Here is a 6,092-nt window from a genome sequence, read left to right on the forward strand (position 1 = left end):
AAGTTGCAGAGCTGGGTGTCGGTCGGTGGGCGAATGCGAGCGCAAAGCCGCCGGAAACAGGTGGAGGCAGCGAGGGGCGGGGCCTGGGGCGGCCGGGGCCGCCCCCATTGGCCCGGCCGCTGCCTTTTGCGCCGAGCGTGCCACTTTTTCGCCGGCTCATGGGACGGTCGCTTTGTTACAAAGGTAGCCAAGACGCGCGCCGCCAGCCAACTTGTGAAGATGTGACGCCATGCTCGCCGCCCCCGCCCCCCGCCGCCCCCGCAGCCAACCCTAATTCCACCTTCCAGATTGCAGCTCTCTGCGTCTAAAAATTAGAGATAAAATTATTGCTTTTCTGTCTAAATTCGCAAAATTTCGGAAATGGAAGTAACTTCATTTCTGAAATTAAAAATATTTGAACAAAAAAATCATTTTACAGTTGTTTTGGCTCTACAGGGTTCTTTTCCTGCAGAATAAATTCCAAAACCACTAAATAACTTCTGGAGTCTGAATTACCTGATGTTGGAAATTTGTTAAAATTCACGCTCCATTTTCTAGATTCCCAAATATAGATAAAGATGTTTTTTACTTGAATTTATATGTGAAATATCAAAAGTAATCAGTACATTTTTAATTATACCCACTAAAATTTACTCTTTCTAAATAGCATCCATAGTTCAATATCTATTTTAATTAAATTGCTGAGTTTTATGCGATGCGCGTGCTAGCGAAATAGATGAGAATGCCAGCGAAATATTAAAACGAGATGTTGTTCCAGGAACAGTAGAGTAAAAACTAAATTAATATCAGAAATTGGTTCCTGTTCGTTTCTAAGAATTGCCTCTTTTTTAGAGAAGTATATTTACAGTTAATGGATGCTTTTAAACACACACAGTTTGGAGTTTGGACATTCATATTTTATACATAAAATTGCCTTTCTTATTTCTATATATGATAATCTCTATTTCTGTAGTATTTTTCAAATAGCCCCTGAATTTCATCGATTCTTAAGGGTCAAATTAGGCTTGACAGCCAAATTTCCCAATGGAAAATCCGTGACGACGTGCAGAAAATCGGGGGAAAGATCACGGGAGGCCAGATTGAAACGATGCGCATATTTTGCGGCGGGAAATTTAAAATCGAAATATTAAATTGGCTTGGAAGATTTATCTTGAAAATAAGCTTCAGCAAAATGAATATTTTTGTTGTTATTTCTTTCCTAACAGCTGATTACGCCGGTAATTGGCGAATCGACCGTTAGATGGCACATCAGGCTAAAGTAAATGTAACAAAATACGCGGGAATGAAATTATTAGATCACCACGCCTCTTTTTCGACGCTTCTGATTGGCCGCTGGACTGTCTCCCGATTTGCCTCCATTATTTCGACGCCATATTGAATTATTGCAGGCAAGAACCTACAAAAAGTGCCACAAAAACGCCACCAACCTATCAGGAATCTGGTTGGCTTATTGATGTAGCGATCGAGACAGCAGCGCCACAGCGACAGCCAGCGCAAATAAGTGACAAGTGCTAGCTGTCACTGTGGCGCTGCCTTCGCTTCAGAAAGCCAATCAGATCTCTGATTGGTCGTCATCTCACTTTTTGTCAGATTCAAACCTAAAACCGCCAAAAGTAACGGATTTTGTCGTTTCTGCCGATTTTCTGCACGTCTTGTCGAATTTTCAACCGAGTGATTCGGTTATCTAACCTAATTAGACCCTCAGGAATCGATTGGCGCTGTAAAAAATGAAATTCCAGTACCAAATGTTCAAATTAAATTAAAAAACAAATCCTAGAGTGCATTTGAAATTATGCAAAACAACTTCTTCCCTTTTCCCAATGTTCCCAGTGATGTAAAATGAAAATAAAACTTCAAGAACAGAAAAAAACCAATTATTTGATCCCCTTTCAGTCTGGAATTTCCTGGTTCTAGAGCAATATGGACATTACGTAATATTATATATGTTCCCTTTCGCTCCGACGCATAAATAAAAGAAAGGCTGTGGGAATTTTTAATAGCACTCTAAATTTCGAACGTGGGATTGTTTGCGTTTTGATTTATACACGGTGTGGAAAAATAAAAGTGAAAATAAACTCTCGAGAGCAGCGGGCGTGGAGCTTGTTAAAACCGGTAATCCCGTTTGCGCCTCTTCAGCAGCAGTCCGCAGATTAGAAACGGCGGCGGCGGCGGCGGCATTTCAAAAGGGTTGAGTTAATTCTTTTGTCGTCGCTGCTGCGATGGATAAAAAAACGGGGGAGGCGGCGATCTTTCTTGGCAGCCTTTTTGTTTATTTACCGCGGCAGGACAAGAGCGTGCGTGCGTTTAGAGTTTTGTGAGAGGAAAACGTGCCCGAAGCGCGCGCGGCGGCGGCGATCGAGTGGAGTGACCCCCGAGCTGAAGAGCCAACCAGCAGTTCATCCCCCGACCCTCTCGGCTCCTTGCAAAAATAACAGCCGATTCGATTTCTCGCGTCCGCTTTTTACACACTCCCTCCCTCTGCACTACCACTGCATACGGGGGATGATTTCTGATGGGGATGAGATGACAAGGGCTGAAAGAGCAAATCGCTTTCCGCCGCCGATCGAGATGATATAACCTTGGCGCGATTAAGTTTTCAGCCCGTCCGCCGCCTCCTCCCTTCTCGAGTGAATGGACAGAAAGCCGCCGCGTGAAAGTTGCTTTTAAATGTGCGAACATCACCACGCATTCCGCTCCGCCGTGGGATCGACGCACACTTCGCTTCGCTCTGGATAAGGAATAAATTTGAACAGCTGAAATCTGCGTATTGAATTTATATTATAAATAACTATAATAATTTATGTGGTTCATTGTAATTAATTTCTTACTAAAGTTTTTTTCCAGAAAGTCATTTTGTAATTATTTCAAGCAAAATTAACGAAATTTACACTAGTTAGCAGCTGTGGAAAATATTTAGGTCAACGCCAAGAGTTTGACGAAACATTTTTGAAGCTTTTTAAGATTTGTGAACTCCTTTTGGTTGAATTTCTAAAAAAGAGTGTTCATTAAATTCCTCTTTTCAAGTCAAATCCAATAAATAACATATTTATGGTCATTGCGATTCAATTTTTGAAGATTTTTGTGCTTTTAAACATATCTGATTTATTTTAATCTCAAAAGTCCTTAAAAAGAAGTAAAATTGGGTGAAAATTTTAGAGTGGTCCTCGCTTTTGATTAAAATAACTCAATTTGAAACAAAAAAAAGGATTTTTTAATTGAAAATCCTCTTTCTCTAGTTGTAGGAGTCGGAATTTTGACAAATCTGCTCACCAAAAATCAACTGAGAGCTCTAACAGGTGCCTTATTTATTTATTTAGTCATATTCGCACTTGAAAAATGGATTTTTAATGATAAAAAGTTATTGGCGAGGTGTTAAAATGTTCGGCGGCGTTGGAAAAATCCAAAAAAGTTGCTCTGGAACCGATCTCAGGGTATGGTGCCCTGAAAAAGGTCGTCAGGGTAAATCAGGCGAAATTACTCACCAATACCTTTCATTTAAGACCTCGTGACTTCAAATCGGTACTCTCGTCGATTTAATAGATAATTTTTCATCCCTCGAAAAACCCGTTTTTCAATTTTTGGACCACGTTTCATCGTGTTCAAAATTTATCTCCTTCCACAATTTGTAAGATAAATGGACGAATTTGGTGCCAAAAGTCGCAGAATTAAATTCCACACAATTGTACCAGCCATTTTTGTGAATTTCAACCCTGAATTTTTTTAAAATCCATTTACAGGCACCCAAGGGGTGAAAAAGCCGAACTTTTTCAACCCCAATATGAAAACTTCCCCTTTTAACTGCGGGAAAACATTTATTTCGACGGGGGAGGGGGTGCAGAAGCCGCCTTCGGTGGTATTGCTTTAAAAAACCTATTTTTAATTTTCCGAAATTTTATTTTTCCCATTTTACCGATAAAATCCAACTTCATCCAAGAGAGGAATTAATTTTTGCGCTCTTCTTCTATTTTTTGATTGTAAAATTAATTTTCCAAGAAGCGCAAACATAGCAAACAGCTGGCAAATTAATCAGTGCTCGGAACAAAGTCGGAAGGTAATCCGAAATCTGTGCTCGCCGCGTGTTTATTGTTCTTATTCTCTGCCTGTGAGCAGCCAAAGAGAGACATTTGCTCTTTTTTTGCGCAAAAAATCGATGAGATGGCAAAAGGGCAGGTGAAAGTTATATTTTTCTTTCGTTGTTTTAACAACCAGAAATGGACACTTCGCCAAAGCAAAAAACTCTTTTTATTTTTTCTCGAATTTTCCAGCTACTTTTTTATTTTCTCTCTGTCTCTGTCCGAAAAATGCAAATGGAGCCATATAGAGAAGAGAGCCGTGCAAACAGAGCCACACAAAACTGGGGTTTCGCGCAGGAACAGTGGTAATCGCGTGGATTACAAATGTCGTTGCGGCGTCGAATTTCTCACTCTCGCACACACGCGTGGCGGAGGATCAGCGAGCGAGCGAGCAGAGGGAAAAACGACCAACAGCCTGATAAAAATTCCGTGTCAGGAAATACAAATAACACTTGGCAGTGTTCTTGCAAATCCCGCGCGCGCGTTGCAAAAGTCCCAGCAACTCTGCGCGCATTCGGTCCAACCGACAGCAGCGACGACAAAAAATAAGAGAGAAAGAGGTGATTTTTATTCTACGCGCCGATTGGCCGGAACCGGGGACGTGACACAAATTTTTATTATTAATTTATTAAAAATGATCAAAAAGGTTTTAATTTTATTGCTTTATATTTTTTGGTTTGAAACAAACATTGTCAACACCCTGTAGGTCATCAGATTAGGGTGAAAATTGCTGCAGGGGTTGCTTTGTCACACCCTAAAATATTTTGATAAAATTCCTGAAATTGCCTTTTTACAGGGGCTCAAAGTTTGCTGTTTTTTAGGATTGATTTTCGAAAATTCACCAAATTTGACGCCAAATTTGGTGCCCTGTGTATTTCAAAGGTCAAGGTCACAAAAATCAGGTCAAAATGTTTAAAAAAATCAGGAGTTTCTCATTTCATTAAATTTCGGGAAAAATTCATGGCGTTGAAAATTCCCTTTATTTGAGAAAATCCAAGTAAAAGTTGCAAAAATGTGAATTTTACACCTTGAAAATTATGAGTTCTTTTAAATAAGGCATTTTTTGAGCAGATTTGATCTAAATTTAATTTAAAAAAATTAAATTTGACTCTTCGAGGTCATGGTAGGGGCCTGTCAGAAAATAAAAGAATAAATTTCCCCCTTTTGAACGATCTAAAGGAGTTTATTACCTTCCGTTAAATAATTTCTGTTAATTTTTTTGTGTCGTACGTCCCTTTTTCCGCGTCAGGAGGAAAAATAGGAAGCGGCGGTGCAGTGTGTGTGTGTGTCTTTCTATAGATATCGGGCGGGGATGAAAATGTGCGCGTGGTGAGAGCCATTACTGATGGCGAACATCAAAAATGTATTGACAGAAGCCTTCAAGCTGTGTGATCTTCCATGCCTAACGGGGATAAAAAGCTTTTTTAAAAGCGACGAGCGAGCGTCAAGCGGAGAGGAAAGGGCACGTCGAATAAAAACGCCACGCGCGCGCCGCGCCGACCGGGTGAAATGAATTGTGAAAAAATTCGCCTTCGCTCGGCAAATCCCGACAATTTTCCATTTATTTGATGTGTCTTCAAACACTGAGAGCTGTGCGCTAATTAACTGGAAAAAGCTTTATTACCCCTTTTCACCCTGCACTCGCCCACACCGCCCTTCGTCGAGGAATGACGACGCATTTTTATTCTTTTTATACTCGTCTCTCCTGTATTATCTGATTTTAATATTTAAAAAAAAACACTAACTCTTGAATAGGTAGTGTTAATGTGGTTTTATGATAATTGAAAAGTATTTATTAATTGTTACAATTAGGAGAAAATTTGATTAGAATGAAATAAATTGAAAATAACACCTTGGTAAAATTTTAATTTTAAAATTCTTTGCTAATTTAAAATATTTTCCATTGAATGCGGGCTTTAGACATTCAGACAAATTAAAGACCGTCTCTGACGAAGTTTCTGAGCACACCAATCGATTCCTGAGGGTCGAATTAGGTAAAGTGGATGTTTTTTCCGTTAA

This window comes from Cloeon dipterum, chromosome 3 (genome assembly GCF_949628265.1).
Source record: "Cloeon dipterum chromosome 3, ieCloDipt1.1, whole genome shotgun sequence".
Classification (NCBI taxonomy): domain Eukaryota; kingdom Metazoa; phylum Arthropoda; class Insecta; order Ephemeroptera; family Baetidae; genus Cloeon; species Cloeon dipterum.